Source organism: Cydia amplana, chromosome 5, assembly GCF_948474715.1.
Source record: "Cydia amplana chromosome 5, ilCydAmpl1.1, whole genome shotgun sequence".
NCBI classification, from domain to species: Eukaryota; Metazoa; Arthropoda; class Insecta; order Lepidoptera; family Tortricidae; genus Cydia; species Cydia amplana.
The window spans coordinates 1,035,878-1,057,886 of NC_086073.1; positions in this window are offsets into that span (position 1 = coordinate 1,035,878).

The window sequence follows — 22,009 nt, forward strand, 5'->3', positions numbered from 1 at the left end:
AGTGAGAACTCAGGGCCCGATTCGGATTTTGAAATAGACATCTATTAGATATCTTTTAGACATCACTAAGATACGATAACGATATGTTTAAGATCTAACCTGTCAAATTTGACATTTCCGTGATTCTGGAGATACTCTTGAACGATTTCCACAAGACATGACTTAGAGATCCAATTCACATCTAATAGATATCTAACTCTGTCTAACGTAAAAGTGACATTGGTTGCCCGAATTGCGCTGCAAAAGAGAACTAGTTGATATCTAAACTATTAACGTATTTAGAATGGATCTAGTACGTCGTCTCTTGTGAATATCTTGAAGTTCGAATACGGCAGTCAGTTGGCACTATGTCGCTCGTTTGCTAGAAAATAATAAAAAGGCATTGTACGCGACCATTGTCTTCTTGACTGTAACCCACAATAAAAGAGGGAAAAATTTACTACGAATGTACTTTTATGGCACGGCATAGTGCAAATATTTTATTTTTATTGTGATTTAAATATTGTTCATGGAAATATAATAGCATCCTAACGACCGTCGTTCTACATTATATAGAGCCCAATTAAATTATAACTATTTTTCAATTTTACAGAGTTAAATACATAATAATAAGCCAGCAAAATTTGAAATCACTAGACTTAAGAAACATGCATTTATTTGTTCTAAACATACATGTAACGTAATTTCTATTAACAATATAGGTTTTTTATTATACTTCTTCCCGGACATCCTTTTTCATTACTTCCTTATTCATTAGCATACTTCGGGGTTTTCGGTGCGGTAATGTTTTACATTGGCTATTAGTGTACAAATAACAGGTAAAAACTGTAAAAAACGATACTAATTTAACATTTCTAAGCACATTTGGACCTTACTACCTACGTTTAATTCATAGTTTGGTAATTATTTTACAATAAACAAAGTTATAAATACATGAAATCATCCCCGCACCGAAAACCCCGATGTATGTTCATTAGGTACGAATTCTCAGTTAATACTAACTAGGTAACTATCATTGTATGAATCCAATTCATATTTTCATCCCAAGATTCAAGTTTGAGGAAAATTTCATTAAAAAGAATAATAAAACATCTAAATTTCAATATTAGGGCGTTAAATCATAACCGAAACGGGCAAGCGACCGTATCTATTAGCGAAAAATTGCGATAAAGCCGAAAAAGTAGATAAGAGACGAAACGATAAATTGTTAAAATTCCGCGACCGTGTAACAATTTTGTAAGTCAATTTTTCCGATACGAACCATACCTAAGGGAAATTATCAAGATACTGTTGGTAAGATGGCGTCCGGAGAGGACGACAGGTTCTGTACAATTAATTTTAGACATTTTTACCGGCTGTTATCTTCAATTGAATGTATTGACCTATATTAACTTGGCACGATGATATCGCATTCTTTTCGCTTGCTCTTTTTAAATAGCTAACCATTTTTTCCAATTCCATTTGCTTTGTCTGGGTACTGAAGTTTAGGAACTTATTTACTTATTGATTTTTAACTAGTAAAATCTTGCTAGTATCAAGTAAAATGATTTTATTTTTCAAGATAACGACTATTTCCGTGACTTTATCAACGTAGAAGTCATTAAAATGCAAAGCTTTCTCGCGCGTGGTATTGCTATAACATTTCACCGCCGTAGGGGATGATTAGGAGATAAAAATGTTCTTTCATCTTAAAGATCCGTATAACCGTCGCGAGATTCAACAACTTGAACTTAGGTCTTCGGTGTCACAATATACAAACTTACAAATTTACAAAATAAAATAAAAAACCGGCCAAGTGCGAGTCGGACTCGCGCACGGAGGGTTCCGCACCATAAACAAAAAATAGAACAAAACAAGCAAAAAAACGGTCACCCATTCAAATACTGTCCCCGCCCGACGTTGCTTAACTTCGGTCAAAAATCACGTTTGTTGTATGGGAGCCCCACTTAAATCTTTATTTTATTCTGTTTTTAGTATTTGTTGTTATAGCGGCAACAGAAATACATCATCTGTGAAAATTTAAACTGTCTAGCTATCACGGTTCGTGAGATACAGCCTGGTGACAGACGGACGGACGGACGGACAGCGGAGTCTTAGTAATAGGGTCCCGTTTTTACCCTTTGGGTACGGAACCCTAAAAAGTAAAATGTTCGCATCTGCGTGTACCTTTTGGTTGCCATTTCAATCCGAACACTTGTTGATTGTCATTTATTTTCTATAAAAAACAAAACACGCGCGACAGTCCAGTGACGGCACAAGTGTCACTCCCGCGCGGACCCTGTGAGCTCAAACTTTTTTAATTTCACTCAAAAAATCGTCCCGAGCGCGGGTCGTTAAATTAACAATGAAATATTGGTGCTTGATTAATGGCAGGATCGTTATTTGAATTTTGAGCGGTTGAAATATACGGGAGTTTTCGATTTGCGTGTGTACAATATTCGATCGTTTATTAACGAATTAATGTAAGTGGGCACTTAAATAAATTGTACTTAATTAGGTACAAATTTGAATATTGAAATACTAATGAAAATAGCGTTAAGTAACTTTTGAACGACTGCAACAATTCGTTATTGCGGTGTATATAAGTACCTAAAATTTTCATGTTAATTAATGCTACGAGGGGCGTTCAAAATATTCTCGGTATTGATATCTTACGACCTCTTCTAAAATTTCTTTCGTTACTGGCCGCTAAGGTTTATTCATTGACATTAAAAAAAAGTATAATTCGAACCGAGATAGTCTTTTGTTTTTCTGCAATTGCTGAACAAACATGAACATCCTGTGCGAATTGACAATGTTAACTAAATTAGAACATCGATGCGTGATAAAATTCTTGACAAAACAGGGTAAAAATCAAAAAACCATAAAAGAGGAAATGGATTGTGTTTACCGTGAGTCTGCTCCTTCTTTATCTACCATTCAAAAGTGGTCAAGCGAGTTTAAACGCGGAAGGGAGAGTATTGAAGATGACCCTAGACCTGGCCGGCCTGTAGTAGCTACTTCACAAGAAAATATTGATAAAGTGGAAAAACTTATATTGGAAGATGGTCGAGTGAAGGTAAAATCTATAGCACAAGTAACCAATCTCTCTATTGGTACCGTACATGATATTATACATGACCATCTTAATATGTCAAAAGTAAGTGCAAGATGGGTTCCGCGAATGCTGACTCGGCTTCAAAAAGACATGCGTGTAGTTGTTCCGATTTTATTGACCTGTGCGGTGAAAATCCTGATGAGGTGCTGCAAAGAATAGTTACTGGAGATGAAACCTGGGTTCATCATTATGACCCAGAGAGTAAACAAGAGTCCATGCAGTGGCACATTAAGGGTTCAGCTCATCCCAAGAAGTTGAAGGTCATCCCTTCAGCTGGCAAGGTCATGGCCACGATATTTTGGGATTGTGAAGGAGTATTACTAATCGATTATAAAGAAAAAGGTGTAAATATCACAGGACAGTACTACGCTAACATTCTACGTCAATTAAAGGATGTAATTAAAGAAAAGAGGCGAGGAAAGTTAACCAAAGGTATTCTGCTTCTGCATGACAACGCCCCCGTCCATACTGCTCATATTGCCAAGGCAGCTATTGTTGAACGTGGGTTTAAAACTGTTACTCACCCACCGTATAGTCCGGACTTAGCCCCCAGCGACTTCTTTTTGCTCCCCAATCTTAAAAAGGATCTGCGTGGAAATAAATTTTCTGACGATGAAGCATTGAAGGCGGCAGTGGAGGAGCATTTTTACACGAAAGATAAAAAATATTTTTACGAGGGATTAAAAAAAATAATTGATCGATCTTTTAAGTGTATGAACATAGGGGGGGAGTATATTGAAAAATAAAAATATCAAACTTTTCGTACTTGTTTGTTTTCATTCTCATACCGAGAATATTTTGAATACCCCTCGTACGCTAACACAATGTGCGCAAGGGGCTAAGGGGCCGTTTCAAAGTCGCACCAACAACCGAAAAACTACTTAAATACGTCCTCAGATGGAATCATATGGGCATGTAAAAAGAGACGCAGACCATGTGGTGCAAATAGCTCTAAGTCTACCACAGCATTTTACACCACATACATAAGATTTGCACCATAGGTATAGAAAACATTAAGAGCCCATCAACGTGCACACTAGCGCCACTGCTAAATCGTGATTATTTAAATTAAACGAAAGATATTTTAAAAAAAGCCCCCCGCTACGTACTGTATCTTGTATTAAAGTACCTTTTGAATAAATCAAACTAGTTTCTATGTTGCTGAATTCGTCAATCTATGAACTCAAAACAAGAACGGCCATTTTAACTTAAGCGATGTCTACAGGAACGAGGTAACCATACCATACTATAAAACGGGTTTGACCCAAATAGGTTAAGTTATTAGCATAAAAAAAGAGCGTACCTCGCCATCAAACTCCACAGTTTGGCGAGTTTTATGTAATTTATAAAATGTATGTTAGTTTATCATGAATAAAAAATTAAAAAAAAAAAAATGAACTTTGGACGCATCTAAGTAGGTATCTGTATGTACTTAATGTAGTCATAACAAGTACATACTCGTATAATATTGAGAGCGCACTATTCGCCAACAAATTGTCTCAGTTTGGCGAAAATAGTCTTAAGTGTTTTTTAGAAAGAAAAAAAAACAACGGGTTGCACTCCGGGAGTGCCGACAGAAGTGAAAACTAAATGACTAGTCCAAAATGTCTGCAGCACTATGTATAATTGACCCATCCTCCTTTCTATTGAAAAACTTTAGTTCCGAAATTGCTGATCAGTGAGCTTGTTTAAAATTCGAAATTCAAATTTGTAGCGTTAACTGTTTAAAATTAGAATAGAAATTGTACTTGCAGACCTCGCATCTAAATATATTTGGTCATGATATTTTGAGTTTTATTCACCAGTACTAGAGTTCACTTTTATTAGCGATTTCATCAAGATGTAGCTTTATTGAATTATATTTGAGTGATATAAAGTTAGAATGTAACTGTGAGATCCTCGTATTTCAGCCCGTACAAGATTAGAACCTTTTTCATGTAATGACATTGAGTTTTTCTTTATTGATTTAAATGCCATCTAAATGAGTGACCATCTAAACCTTACGGTCACGTGATCGCCTTACGCTGTCTCGAGTTTATCATTTTTTCCCCACCTCAAAAAGTGCCCAGCGCCGCTAAAGAAGTTTCACTTCAAAAAAAAAAGTACCGTGACGCATTTGTCCCGGTTGACCTTAAATCAATTTTGATGTAGTAGACCGCCGTAGATGTTTGTATGACCATTTTTTTTTAATTGTCATGGTACCTTTATTTCTCTGCGTTGTTTCATGGTGACAACAGTCGAACACCGCTCCATACATTCATACATTGAACCCTATCGTTACGGAAATAAAAAAATCGATTTACCCCTAAACGATTTCTATATTCACAGTCATTAGGGATCAAACATAAAAGGGTTCAGAATAATTGGATTTCGTCCAAACATTCCTTCCTAAGCGTTACCCGATTTTGCCCTTCACTAACCCTATAAAACAGAGAGGGAGAGATGATTTTGTGTGAAGGATTGTCGAAAAAGCGTGAATAGGCGAGCAATTAAATTTTTACGGTATTTGATATAGAACAGATCGGCCGCGGGTCCTCAATTATGGAAAATCGTGTCTGAATAGTTGAGTAGTTGTGCGACGAAGAAAAAACAGGTTGTTCTAACAAAGGATAAATTATAAAAACAGACAGACAGACATGACTCACAGGCCAATGGGGTTGGCAACTGTCAAAGGTTTGCATAGATGGCACCATCATAGCTTGCCCCGTTTTCTATGAGTTTTGGCCTAAAGGGCTTGCATCCAGGGCATTAAAAAAACAAAACATTGACACAATTCTAGGGATTGACAGGGCAAGCTATGATGGCGCCATCTGCTAAATACTTCGACTGGCCAACCCCATTTGAACGTACACTGACATCATATATAATAAGTCAACATCACAATGATGTTATTAAGTTATTGTGTATTTCACTCGTACTTGTCTGTAGGTACCTACATTTATTGGCGCGAGCGAGACACGATGACTAATTGACATTAGTGAGATATAATTCTGATGTCGGTGTAAGTTCGAAATGACCTGTAATATATCATTTATCCTGGCCTTTTTTTAATTGGACTCTTACGGCGTTAATTAAGTTAATTAGCTGATGATCGTCGTTTGTCCCTCTCTATGGCATAACGACAGATAGGGACAAACGACGATCATCAACTGATTAAGTTAGCAGCCGTTTATGAGTAACGCCATATTCTGTCGCAGTTTATTGTTTTTTATTTCTGTACTTTGATAAAAAGTCGGGCAAGAGCAATAAATAAACTATCACGCTCTTATATGGGTTGATATAATGACAAAGGTAATAAGAAAAAAATTTCCTTTATCAACACAAAGAGATACGTTGCTTTCTTACAACGCAATAATAACAGGTGAGTTTTGTAGAAGTGGCGTAAGGGTCGTATCGTATCGCTTATTACTGCGGCTAGGGTTGTCACTTTACTGTCCTTTTTAGGGTTCCGTACCCAAAGGGTAAAAACGGAACCCTATTACTAAGACTCCGCTGTCCGTCTGTCTGTCTGTTCGTCTGTCTGTCACTAGGCTGTATCACATGAACCGTGATAGCTAGGCAGTTGAAATTTCACAGATGATGTAATTATTTTGCCGCTATAACAACAAATACTAAACAGAATAAAATAAATATTTAAGCGGGACTCCCATAGAACCAAACGTGATGTTTATGCCGTTTTTGGCGTAATGGTACGGAACCCTTCGCGGGCGAGTCCGACTTGCACTTAGCCGGTTTTTATGATATAGGAGACAACCGAGTAGACGAATCTGCGAATTTCGAAAATTTCTCGCTCTTGTTTAACGCTCGAAATTTTTCGTTTCCAAAATGAAAGCTTCCTTAATTTATGTACTACGAAATTTCCTGAAGTTTCCACGTCCGTGTCTGCTCGTGACAACCCTAGCCATGCGTAATATTGCGTGGCCATCTTGCAGAATAACGAGCAGCGCGTGAGCAATTTCTTGGTCTTATTGTTGCGTACGAGAGATCTAAATTGGTTTATGTTTTATTGTAATTTGCGGCACTTTTATGCATGTTTTTTATTGAATGATTGTGTTTCTGGCATATTTATTATTACAGGGTGGCCTAAAAATACGTTGGTGTTCACTGGGTAGGTACTGCACTTCACTTGACAACATAATAATCTATCTATAACAGGAATGGTACAATTTGGTGGAAAGATAGATTTACTGTACAATATAAACAAAATTTCACCGTAAGGTACGAAAAAGTATACTATGTATAGACTCAACCAAGTAGGTACATTTTCTTAGTCCGGCGGAAGAAAACCACTTGAGTTGTTAGCAGTATGTTTAAACTGATGGTATAAGTGGATACCATCTTATACCTAACGTGAAAGAGGCGCTATTAGTCTTCGACTTGTGTAAACCTGCCTACAATACAATACAATACCTAAAAACACCTGCTTCAACTTAATCAGCGTTAAAATTGACGACAAAATGAGCTCAAGCGATTGGTTAATTTCATTCCGCAATTACGATCGGACCCCAAAGAAAATATGACAAAGGTGCCTCGTTAAAGCGAATGGCCTTTTGCGAACTTTCTACTCGATTTGATTAAAAAAAACGCTCTTTCCGCGGCGATTGATTTCTTGTACAATTTCATCTGACAACTGCATACCATCCCACTTTTAAAAATATGGAGCTAAAGTCTAAATTCGAATGATTCGATGGTAAAAACTATTTGGTGCTCTTAACGATGGACCTCTTCATTTGGAATGGCATTACGATAAAAGAAAAGGCTTTCTTGACTATAAAAATCTTTAAAATATCAAAGCTTCTGGATGTGTACTTCAAAGAATTTAACTTTGGATTATGTTTTTTTAACGAAGCAAATCGAAAGTGTTTTTGAAATGAGTTCAATGGGTTAAGTTAGGGTTTTCAGTATTGAAATCCGTGATTTGTGGATTTGGTCGACAGATACTAAGGACAGGGGTAGTACTGCTGACACGAAACTGAATGTCAAAATGTAAATAATAAATCAAAATCAACATGCGCTACACCTTCGATATTTATTTAAGATAGTTTGCTGTAATCGCTAAAGGTTTCATTCACAGCAGTAAGATATCCCATATATCCACATTGATCTAAGCAATATGTAGGTAGATGGAAATCTATTTTTGGTATACAATTAATATTATTTTATTATTTTGGTAATTTTAGGTTACATTCGGATTGCAACTGTCGCCGTGTTGTGATTGTGATAGAAACAATCTAGTCCATCACTCATTTTCCGTCCGTTTTCCACTGTTGTAATACTGTACAACTAATTCAATTCAATTATTTATTTCAAAATATAATAGTGATCATATTGCGTTAGTATTACATATTATACATATATTACACTACTATTACATATATTATTTGTGTTAGTGTTACAGTTATAAACAATGAAAACGAAAAAGTAACCTTGTCAATGCCCATGTTTGATGAAATATCCACGAAAAGAATTCTTTTGAAACCCAATAATCCGAGTAACGAAACATATGTGAGCTGTTTTATATTCACAAGCTACGCCCTATTACCATGCCATTAGCATAGCATTAGTGTATTGCGGTGTATTATACGATATTATACGGTATTATAGCGCATCGTTTGGCTGCAATCGCGAATTATAGGTTGCGGCATGTAACTTCGCGTCAATAGCTTCCGGATATTTTCAAAATCAATACTACCACATCATTTTGTATAAACGCGTGGTATATGTTTGAATTAAAACATCAGTAGGTATCAGGGCTCGGAAACCGTCCTCAACGCTCAAACCGGTTTCGTTGATTTGCCCGGGAACGAAATGGATTTCGTTTTCGTTTGCGGTTACCGGTTAAAGAACTGTTCTTTTGAAATAACGGTTTACACCAATTACGTTCTCGTTTCGTTCTTGAGGATTGAGTATAATCAAATTAAACTGACGTTCGTACTACCATTAAGCTTAATATAACGGTTTAACCTGACCACTGCTCATGCAATGTTAGTGCTTGAGAATGGAGACTTAAGGATAACTCACGCTAGACCTAGCCGTGGCCGGGCCGGAGCTTCCGGCGCTTAGTTTTCTATGGAAAGCACCACGTGATCACCACTCAGCCGTCATAGAAAATGACATGACGTATGCCTCGGCCTGGGCACGGCCCGGTCTAGCGTTAGTCATCCTTAAGTTCTCCGAAACATGTCGCGCGAGTGACTGAAAATACGTGAGTTAAACCGTTAAATTAGTTTAAGAAACCTTAAACATAGACAGCATAATCTACGTGGTAAAAACTTAAAAATGGTTAGGATCACTTATACCTAATATATGGGTGCATCTAATATTGATTTTACTATAGTTATAACATTTAAAAATTACTTTCGGCAACTTGTCATTTCAATAGGTACTTCAAGAAATAACATCGAAATAGTGATTAAATCCAGCCGTGCTTCTATTTTAACTAATTTACATCATGTACAAAACAGAGATTCGGGAGCGTTCGAAAGGGTCTGCCGCGAAAATGGAATATCGAAACTTCATTACCCGTTTCCCTTGCGTTCTTGCATATTCGAGCGAGAGGTAAATAGATGAACGAACGAACGAAGTGGTTTGCGATAGGCCCTCTGAGCCCAAAACAAGGGGTACGCGAAAGTTTCCCGCGTTGACCTTCTACTGTTGACCCGGCAGACCCCAAACTAGCAAAGTCCAACAAGTCACACTAATTATTTAATGATTTGACACTAATTATACAAATATATCCAGCCAGTACAGAATATACGAGTATGATGGTCATATTTTATAATTAGTTGAACTATTAAATAAAACTATTAAAACGGATTATATCACGTACTAGAGACCCGCCCCGGCTTCGCACGGGTTAACAATAGTAGTTTATGCAACAGTGATATAATAAGGGTTCTTAAAATTCAAGGGTCGAAGTTACAAAACGAGACGTAGTCGAGTTTTGTAAAAAAAGACCCGAGAATTTTAAGAACCAATTATGAGCTGTTGCATACATTACTTTTTCTATGACAGCTGCAGCAAAAAAAAAAAAAAAAAAAAAAAAAAAAAAAAAAAAAAAAAAAAAAAAAAAAAAAAGAGTTATTATTAAAAAAAAAGAGTTATTATTTAAAAAAAAGAGTTATTATTAAAAAAAAGAGTTATTATTTAAAAAAAATTGAGTTATTATTTAAAAAAAAAAAGAGTTATTATTGTAAATGAAAACATACCTCTTTCAATCAAGATGATCGGAACTTGTATCTTTAAAAAAAATAAAGCAGTTGTATTATACTCATAAGATGACTGCTAGCAGTCATCTTATGAGCCTATAGACAAATCATTCAAATGTCATTGCTTTAGATATCACTGTCAGTCATTTAATTGACACATTTAAGTGCTGGAGTAGAAAAATTATACAAAAATCTTCCTCTTGAATCACTCTATCTATTAAAAAAAACCGCATCAAAATCCGTTGCGTAGTTTTAAAGATCTAAGCATACAGACAGACAGACAGACAGCGGGAAGCGACTTTGTTTTATAAGTACTATATGTAGTGATATTGAATTTATACTACATCCCAACGTTTCGAACCCTTTACAGCGTTCGTGGTCAACGGGTGACTGAGGAAAAACTACACTGTGCAAATCTATCCACTTACAAAATAATGAACCATAATAAACTATATATTTTAAGGCCAGTTATACATGCAAAATGATTAATAAATAGTTGAACTAGCTTGTGAGCGAACCTAAGGTTAGTTTACGATTCGCCGGATTCTTGTTTCGCCGGAATATTATAGGACAATTTAAACATATCGACCGATCTCACAGTAGGCTCAAAAAGTTTGTGTTGTAGGTAATGAGGAGAATGAGATGGAGTATTATAGATACTGATTTTATTTTAAGGCTCAAAAGTCCCATTTGGAAACCACATTTTAAGTTCTGTTTAATCTATCTTACTATAGATCATAATTTCGAGGTAGGTACAGTCACCGTCAATAATAATATTATTTATGTTACACAACAAAGGCCGCAAAAATATCTGATACGATCTTATTTACAGAGCCATAAGAGCGTGTCATATTTTTGTGGCCTTCGAAGAGTAACATAATATTATGTGCATTATGTTTTGTCGTTTCTTCAATACCACCTACCAAAAAGAAAACAATAATAATTAATAAACGTTCAGAATTCCCGCCAAAGAAAGCAATATAATTATTTGGGAATGAAACGTCAATTTCCTGGCAACCCACGTTTTTGCGGAAACGTTCTCGCGTATTGCAGCGGGGTTGCCAGTGAAAAATGCTCCAAGAAATTGTATTGCATTTCTAACGCGGCTTGGAATACGTTTCCTATTTTTCAAAACCTTGAGAACGGGAGAAATTGCGGTGAAATAATAATTTTATTCTAAATTTTACGAGGCCGAAATAACATAGTTTTGCGTTGCTTGCAGCAAAATTGTCAACAGCGATCCTGGATGACGATATTTTTGAATATTATGTATATTACGACAGTCAAACTTATATCTAGGGGGAAAATTCCAATGATTATGATTAAAATATCGGTTGATCTCAGGTGCACGTTCGAATTGTCATCTGAGTGTCAAGTAGGTAGAAATACTGTAAGGGCGTAGATCATAACTTAGCTTTTTATCAAAAATACAATACTCGCTTTTGATTCTCTTAACTTTGCAACGTTTACAGAAAAGATACGAGTTAAACATACCATCGCCCACGCTGTTAACTGATGGTTCGTAAACCTTATTACAAAAGGCATAAGGTTTACGATGGACAGTTAACAGTGTTGGTGTTTGTACAATAAAATGTGTATGACTCCATTGTTCTATTCAATACTACTTTTATCCGTGGCCCAATATAGGAAGATGACAAAAAAATACTATATTTTGTTTGATTAAAGTAGCTCCATATAGTGCCACCGATGCTATTTTATGACCTTTATATTACGGAAAGCTGATAGAGGCAACAAACTGGGTAAATAATCTAAGGAAAAGCAATATACTTATGCATTATTTTCGTGTTATGACTATACCAACTCAACTGTGACTTTCAGACCAAATCTAACGTACACTGATATCGCCCAAAAATGCGTTGTCTTTTTTTCCTGCGGTACCTATATTGTTAATAATCTTAAAAAACCGGCCAAGTGCGAGTCGGACTCGCGCACGGAGGGTTCTGCACCATTAACAAAAAATAGAGCAAAACAAGCAAAAAAACGGTCACCCATCCAAGTACTGACCCCGCCCGACGTTGCTTAACTTCGGTCAAAAATCACGTTTGTTGTATGGAAGCCCTACTTAAATCTTTATTTTATTCTGGTTTTAGTATTTGTTGTTATAGCGGCAAAATAAATACATCATCTGTGAAAATTTCAACTGTCTAGCTATCACGGTTCGTGAGATACGGCCTGGTGACAGACGGACGGACGGACGGACGGACAGCGGAGTCTTAGTAATAGGGTCCCGTTTTTGCCCTTTGGGTACGGAACCCTAAAAAGGTTTGCATTAAGGATGACTCACGCTAGACCGGACCGGGGCCGAAAGAGAATACGTTTTGTTTTAGTTGATAAATATTACGCGAAACTCTGCGTAGGGGGCGCCACTTCCACAATCCATCACAATCTGATCTGATGGTCTACTGCGAAACAAGAAAATCGAAATTTCGTTATCTAACCTTTCTATCACTCTTGCATATTCGGGCGATAAAGAGACAGATAACTAAATTTCGATTTTCGCTTTTCCCGGTAACAAACCGCCTTGATGCATCAATGTCATATCTGTGAAAACTTGTCAAAAAACAGTTTAAGGCTTAAGGGCACAGTATGTATAAGTTACTCTATGGTTTACGATAGGTGCTAGTGGTGCACTCTGGCGGCAGGATATTGCAGTAATTGTGAAAATCGATGTTGCTGCTCGGATTTGACACTTGCGGCAGCAATGCAGTCGCGATCCAATACTTGTGCAGTAATTGGTGTGGTCTGAATCAGAACGGTACCTTATTTATTGAAACGAAAAACCGACAATCGCAATTATTCTCAATATAAACAGTGCGTAGGAAATAACAGCGCAAATTGGTCGGCGCGCCGCAACTAGCGTCCATAAATCGAAACAACAAATTTAAAAACACTCAAATTAAATCTCGTTACGGAACGCCATAATTCGCGTCCATATTTTATGCGGAAATTTAAAAATAGCGGCGCGGTGTGAATTGTGTTGTGCCGGTGGGTAATGTGCTTTATATTTTTTTAGAAGTATTTCTGAATTTTATTAGGTAGGTAAATAATAAAAATAGAATTATTTATATAACTACTTATACCACAAACCATAAGTTACGACAAGAATCACAGATAATAACTGAAAATGTATGCAAAAGAAACACTGCCTGCCGTTCGCGATGCAAAGGTGCCCATGGTGCTTGCGCCATTTCTACGCTGGATCACTGTGGACAGGAAAAAAATAAACAGTTATATTTATACAGTTCCGATACTTGCAATAATTTATAGTTTACCGTTTACCGTGTACATTTTTTTTCAAATAAATCACTATGAGATCACGTCACTAGAAACGAAATAAAATATCGCGTGATGTGCGATTCTTGTCTCGCGCTGTATAATTTTATGTAAGTGTGTAACTTTTTCTATTATTTAGGCCTGGCGCCCACGGCATGGTACGGCAAGGGATCCTTCGGCATATTGCTGAGGCATGTTCAGGCATTCAGAGGTGTGCTTGGGGATGCCTAGGCGTTTTTAGCATGTCTGGCATCTAAGGCACCTTGTCATGCCTAAGAACACGTCACACACGTCTCAGCACTAGAAACATGAAATAATATCGCACGATGTGCTTGTTGATTGTGCACGATGTGCTTCTTGTCTCGCGCTGTATTATGTGACCTTCAAAATCGATCTCTTATTGATTTGCTCTAACTGAGACTGTCAAATAATTATTTTGCAGTTTTTATTCTTGTAATTAGATTATCCAAATAATATTTGTTCCAACAATACTGTCGAGAATAATCACCACTGGAACACCTGTAACACAACAAAAATCTGTATTTTATACCGTTGAATTTAAAGCTAATTTATCAAACGCTATCACACCTTATTCACACCATATTCAGGTTTATCAGAAGTGTAAAAAAAATAGCGTCACGTACCTGTTCCAACAATACTGTCGAGAATAATCACCACTGGTACACCTGTAACACAACAAAAATCAGTATTTTATACCGTTGAATTTAAAGCTAATTTATCAAACGCTATCACACCTTATTCACACCATATTCAGGTTTATCAGAAGTGTAAAAAAAAATAGCCTCACGTACCTGTTCCAACAATACTGTCGAGAAAAATCACCACTGGAACACCTGGAACACAACAAAAATCTGTATTTTATACCGTTGAATTTAAAGCTAATTTATCAAACGCTATCACACCTTATTCACACCATATTCAGGTTTATCAGATGTGTAAAAAAAATTGCGTCACGTACCTGTTCCAACAATACTGTCGAGAATAATCACCACTGGAACACCTGGAACACAACAAAAATCTGTATTTTATACCGTTGAATTTAAAGCTAATTTATCAAACGCTATCACACCTTATTCACACCATATTCAGGTTTATCAGAAGTGTAAAAAAAATTGCGTCACGTACCCGACACTTCTCTGGTATGCCCTCGCCGCACGTCACTAGAAACACGATAAAATATCGCACGATGTGCGATTCTTGTCTCGCGCTGTATAATTTTATGTGAGCACCAAACGCGCTCTCTTATTGACTCGCGCTAACTGGGACTATAACCGTTAAAGGATATGCGCAGTTCCGATACTTGCAATATAGGTTGTGATAGCCTGTTTGAGTTAGACCGTACGCGTGCGTGCAATTTCCCGGAATTGTCATGACTTTTTGCGTTTTTTTGCGAATATTATTGGTTTTCGACTATTGTTTTCGGTGTTCATATCTACGCTATTGGGCCAAGATAACGCAATTGCTTGGAGCTATAAAAGGCTCATTGAAAACTATTTCTTACAGGTGTTGTCAACTCGTAGTTTTCGTTTCACGCGTAGGTGATAGTCCTACTGATAGTTTTTATTAAACTTTTTAACTATATTTGTTTAAACCTGTCATGAATAAGAGTTCCGAAAAATACCAACTTAGGTATATCGTTTACTCATTACAAATCAAGAATTCTATCATGTACTAAAATATGAATTTGAAACTAAGTTAAAATTACCATTAAATCTACCAAAATAATGAGACCAAAAATGTATTATTCCCAAAATAAGTTAATGGCTTAATTATTCGTTAAATAAGGCCAAACGGGCCGATTAAAATTTTGTCGTATTTTTTTTTATTTTAAGTCTGAGCGGAATAAATACAAAATCCCAATTTAGGACAAAAAATGTACCTATGTGTTTTTTTCTTGGTTTTGGAAAGATTTTGTAGGTCATTCCGCAAAAATTGCGTTCAAATTGTATGTACAGAATAGGGAACTCTTTCAATACAACAAATTTTATCGAATCCTGACGAAATAAACAAACTACATACATCAAAATTATAATCGGCCCAAATATCAAGCTTTTACTTCAAATATCCAAGTGCCCTCTAGTTCCTATAAATAGGTACAGGAAGTCACAGGACCATTGTAAAAGACTGGGAGGATGCAATCCGGAGAGCGGCGTCTTACAGGTGGCTTATGTGTCTAGTAATTTAGTCTACTCAGACTTGCACCATGTCAGGGGTGCACATAGAGCAAACAGGCCATTTTAGAAACAAATACAAAAATTTTCCATGTGTAGGAAGTTACAGAACTATTGTAAAAAACTGCGTGGAAGATGCAATCTGGAGAGCGGCGTCTTACAGCTGGCTTATGTGTCTAGTAATTTAGTCTACTCAGACTTGCACCATGTCGGGGTGCACATAGAGCAAACAGGCCATTTTAGAAACAAATACAAAAATTTTCCATGTGTAGGAAGTTACAGAACTGTTGTAAAAAACTGCGTGGAAGATGCAATCTGGAGAGCGGCGTCTTACAGGTGGCTTATGTGTCTAGTAAATTAGTCTACTCAGACTTGCACCATGTCAGGGGTGCACATAGAGCAAACAGGCCATTTTAGAAACAAATACAAAAGTGTTCCATGTGTAGGAAGTTACAGAACCGTTGTAAAAAACTGCGCGGAAGATGCAATCTGGAGAGCGGCGTCTTACAGGTGGCTTATGTGTCTAGTAATTTAGTCTACTCAGACTTGCACCATGTCAGGGTTGCACATGTGGCTAACAGGCCATTTTAGAAACAAATACAAAAGTGTCCCATGTGTAGGAAGTTACAGAACCGTCGTGAAAGACTACGCGGAAGATGCCATCTGGAGAGAGACGTATTACAGAGGTGGATTATGTGTCTAGTAAATTAGTCTGACACAGACTTACGCCGACTCGAGGGTACACTCGGTGTGAATAAAACCATATTATTATAAGATTCTCGAAGATCAAACGGACCTAAATCGAATAAACGCCGTAGACAGTGGAAGCTAATTTTCGTTCCCAAGCTTTTTTTTACCTTAGTTCATACATGAATGATGAAACACCGTGGGATTAACCGCCATATTTATAATGATAGCATTGATATTGAGATCTCAATATTATTATCGTTTTTTTGACATTTAGAATTTACTGTAGGAACATTCTAAATTGCGGCGGCTTTAAATCGATGTGTTTGCTCTCTGTACATACCAGACCTAGCGAAAATACTCGACTTATACCTGACTAGACGCCAGCGCCCGCCGGATTGCCCGTACTATGGAAGCCCGAAAATTAAATGGGGTGCAGTTTATTTGAGACACAAATTATGTTCTTCAATTATTGTTGCAGACTCTTTAGAGTATTTATTCTTTTTTCCGATTATAAATTCAAAAGAAGAAACTGTCACATTAGATTTGTAGATTCCTTGATTTGGTTGTCAAACGCTGTGGTTTTCTGATCCTTGTAAATATTAACATAAATTATAATTAAATACCTATATCGAAGGTAACATTTTATCATTTCATACAGTCCACCAGTCCCATCCTTTTCAATTATTACGGTATGAATACTTTCTGTACTCGAATATTTATTATTAGAGCGCCAACAGAAATGAAAATGAAATGAGTAAAATATATAGAAGAGTCAATTTCATTCTGCTTTTTCTTAGAAAGATATAAAGAAATAATTTAAAAATTTAGCTCTGCTTAAGACCCATACCTATGATAATGATATGTTTTCAGTTTTTACACATTGATTAGTCATAAGTGCGAGTTTTTGCTACTTGCGTTTAATGACAAATGTATGTACTCGCACATTAACACTAATCAAAGTGTAAATAAGCCCTTAGAGGGGCGACAATTTACATATTTTCCGTCAGACTTACACTTTTTTCAGGAAATAGTAAATAATTTTGTTGCATGACATCCAATACTATTGCAGCTGTATAGTGTGTAATAACCTTTACAGCCCACCTGAGGTATAAAACCAACACGGTAGCAATTGAAAACCTTTTCATATTGGGGAAATTGTCTTGCCGCGAGTTTCTCGAGGTGGAACCGTTTACGGAACCGCCAATGGGCCTCCGGGGGCCGATATCGGGCAATACTTCTGTAGTGTACCGATGCAAAGGTGTGCTGGGCGCGTTGCAACGGGCGAGTGGACTTGTATGCCAGTAACTTGAATGGCAATGGCTATGCAGTCTGATGTAATTCATAGAAATCTACAAATACGTATATCGTGAGTCATACTAATTAACATTAAACTAATTTTAGTTTCGGTTACTTGTGTGACATGTTTCGGAAAGCCTCGGTGTCCATTTTCAAGGACTAACATTTCAGCGGACACTGTGGTCAGCACTGTTAGAGCTTGATTTGTATACTTTAACTTCAGAATTTATCCCCCCTTACGCCCTTTTCTTGAATGTTTGAATGCCTTATCGGCCCGGAAATACCTACCGCAGGTGACAGTAAATTCCACAGCTTTATTTTATTATGTGTGCCCGTGTGGGCCCGATTCGGATTTTGAAATAGACATCTATAAGATATCTTGTAGTCATCACCAAGATACGATAACGATATGTTTAAGATCTAACCTGTCAAATTTGACATTTGCACGATTCTGGAGATACTCTTGAACGATTTCCACAAGATATGGCTTAGATATCTATCTAATAGATGTGAATTAGATCTCTAAGCCATATCTTGTGGAAATCGTTCAAGAGTATCTCCAGAATCGTGCAAATGTCAAATTGGCTTAGAGATCTAATTCACATCTATTAGATAGATATCTAATAGATGTGAATTAGATCTCTAAGCCATATCTTGTGGAAATCGTTCAAGAGTATCTCCAGAATCGTGCAAATGTCAAATTTGACAGGTTAGATCTTAAACATATCGTTATCGTATAACGTAAAAGAGAGTTAGAGAGAGTTAAGTAGAGTTAGATAACTCTATCTAACGTAAAAGTGACATTGGTTGCCCGAATTGCGCTGCAAAAGAGAACTAGTTGAAATCTAAACTATAACGTATCTAGAATAGATCTAGTACGTGTCGTCTCTTGTGAATATCTTGAAGTTCGAATACGGCAGCAAGTCTCGGTCATGCCAACATGACCAAACAAGTACGATAGGTACCAAAATGCACGATATCTAAATAATATAATTCAAATATCATTCTGATGTCAATGTACTTTTGAATTGGCATGTAAAGGTAAAACCACAAATTCATTTAGTAAACTAGATGCATGCCCAGTCGAGTAACTCGCACAAGCAAGTGCAAGTAACTATACTGATAACGGTTAAAGCCAATACTACACACCAACTTGTCCTTTCTTTGCCCAAAACGCAATTTGTTGGGTTATTTATTTGGCTGTTTATTCTTATGTGAAATAACCTATTTTATCTAACCAAAGACAATTGATTGTAATAGAGAGGTAAAGAAAAAAACATGCCCTTTATTTTGACATCCAAAACAGATGGCACTGTACTGCGCCATATGTTTTGCGGTCACTGAATTGTCAAACGTCAACTTTTGACAAACAGAGTTACCGCAAAATGTATGGAGCTTTACAGCGCCATCTTGATTACCTGTCAAATTCGAAGCATAAAATTGTCTTAGATTTTACGCATCTTACTCAATCAATGTATCTTTCATCTAACGAGCTTTTTTTTGCCTACGAATTAGTTCACGTAAAAGTCATGTTAATTCCCCCATCAACCTGGCTTTTGACTAGGTTTAAGCCATTCATAACACACCGCTGATTGCATTTCATAAGAACCAATCAGCGCCATTGTCACGTCTCACTGATCTTGATGCGAAACGTCGGATACGTAAATCCCGGCCGAAACCCTCCTATAATTATACTTACAATAATTCTGGTCAACTTTACTGCCCCACCTGCGATAGAGTTTTTAAAAGCAAGTTCGGCTTTGCCAGCCATATCAGAGCTCACGCTCGTAATTAGCTAGGGTCGCCGTTGCCGATTACGGCATGGATAACTACATAGGTCGTATCAAAATGAAATTACAACCATATCAAATGGTTAATACATAATCGGCTTCCAGCATCCAAGCCTTCCAACAACACATCAGATATTCACGACACTCGTCAACATTCATCCACTATCAAACGCCCTAATTCAGCTTTAAGAGCGAGGGATGACAGGATAAACGAAACGCCGCTGCTTTTACTGCGCCGTAAAACAATTAGAGGCAAACATGACGGCGGCGGCCCAAAGAGTAAGCCCAGGGGCTGTAAAGGGCTGGAATAAAACGGTAGCAAATGCTTTGACATAACTTTTGTTATTCGTGGTTTGTTTGTCTAAAAATAAAATGAGCGTAAAGTCGCGAAGTGAATTTCTTAATGGTTTTTCAGCGTAGGTAGACCAACTACAATATCGAATGATCTGAACAAACAGCAACACTTTTAACTGTCCATTGGTGGACCTTATTACAACCGGCATAAGGTCCACCGATGAACAGTTGACAGTGTGGGCGATGGTACCTAAAAGTAATTCTTGTCTGAAGACGCATTGAATGAGTCTGTTCAATTTTCTTGCTTTAAGTAAGTAAGTATGAAGTAAGACGTGAATTATACAAATAATTTCAATAAGTGGCTGCTTATTTCATCATATTTTTCTGAACCTTTGAAAACTTAAATTCTAATAATGACAAATCAATATATCAAGTAAGTAACTACAGATTTTAAAGATAGGTAAAAATATGTATTTGATCTGAATATTTGAATTAGAAGGCAGAATTCTGATTTAAATCAGGTATAAGACTTTGTATAAAATGTTAACTTAAAAGTATTCAGACAGCTAACGTATATTATCATATACGGTGCACTAGCTATAGTGTAAATATTTAATTACATGTATTGTATGTATTTTATCACTTTCTCGATTAATTTTCTGCCTATTTCCATACCTGACGCCACTCTTCATGAGCCGCGGCGCATAATAATGTCGTCTTTGAGCCGCGCGGGCGGTGTGATAAGCGCACTTCTTAATTATGGCCTTTATAATGTCATCGCACGACACCCTAACTGGCGCAGTCTTGGTAGGATTTCATGTTGCTCTTCCATGATGATATTCATACATCACTACATAGTATAAACCAAGGTCTCTTCCCGCTATCTGTCTGTCCCTATGTATGCTTAGATCTTTAAAACTACGCAACGGATATTGATGCGGTTTTTTAGGGTTCCGTAGCCAAATGGCAAAAAACGGCACCCTTATAGATTCGTCATGTCCGTCTGTCTGTCTGTCTGTCTGTCTGTCCGTCCGTATGTCGAAACTATAAGAACTATACTGTTGAAACTTGGTAAGTAGATGTATTCTGTGAACCGCATTAAGATTTTCACACAAAACTAGAAAAAAAAATTTTTGGGGGTCCCCATACTTAGAACTGAAACTCAAAATTTTTTTTTTTTATCAAACCCATACGTGTGGGGTATCTATGGATAGGTCTTCAAAAATGATATTGAGGTTTCTAATATCATTTTTTTCTAAACTGAATAGTTTGCGCGAGAGACACTTCCAAAGTGGTAAAATGTGTGTCCCCCCCCCCTGTAACTTCTAAAATAAGAGAATGATAAAACTAAAAAAAATATATGATGTACATTACCATGCAAACTTCCACCGAAAATTGGTTTGAACGAGATCTAATAAGTAGTTTTTTTTTAATACGTCATTAATCCCCTAAATACGGAACCCTTCATGGGCGAGTCCGAATCGCACTTAGCCGCTTTTTTAAATAGATAGAGTAATTCAAAAGAAAGGTTTATGTATAATTTGTTAATGCGTGTGAAATCGGGGCGGCGGGTCGCTAGTATATGTATAATTCCATCCATGCATGGTATAACAATACTCCGCCTGGTACTCTTCGACCACGTGACTGACACAAGCCTACGTCATCATGCGACAGCGTTATATAATAATATGCAATAGCGCTATATAAAGTGGTAGGCTTGTGTCTCTCTGGGAAGAGAAGACCATGTTTTATTGGACTATGCTTCCATGTATGTTTTTATAGTAGGTATCTTATACTTTTGACTGTATATTGATTAACAATTGAACTATGTTTAACTACAAATAGAATCTTAGTAGGTACATTATTATTACCTACCAATACCAATATCGCAGCTTTTATTTGCAAAAGTAGATACATACATACATACAGAGATACTAACTCAAAAACTCGCGTTACAAATAAATTGCCAGCCATATTACACATGCAGTAACCTAACTTTGATTGCCTACTTTATGTACCTCATTACTCTGTCTGGCACTTTCGTTCGCATTACTTTTTCTAGAACGATACATATTTAACGAGTGAATTTTTGAATCGCAAGTGAATTTGCGACGGGGCGCCGTAACCTGGCTGTTTTAAATCCATTAG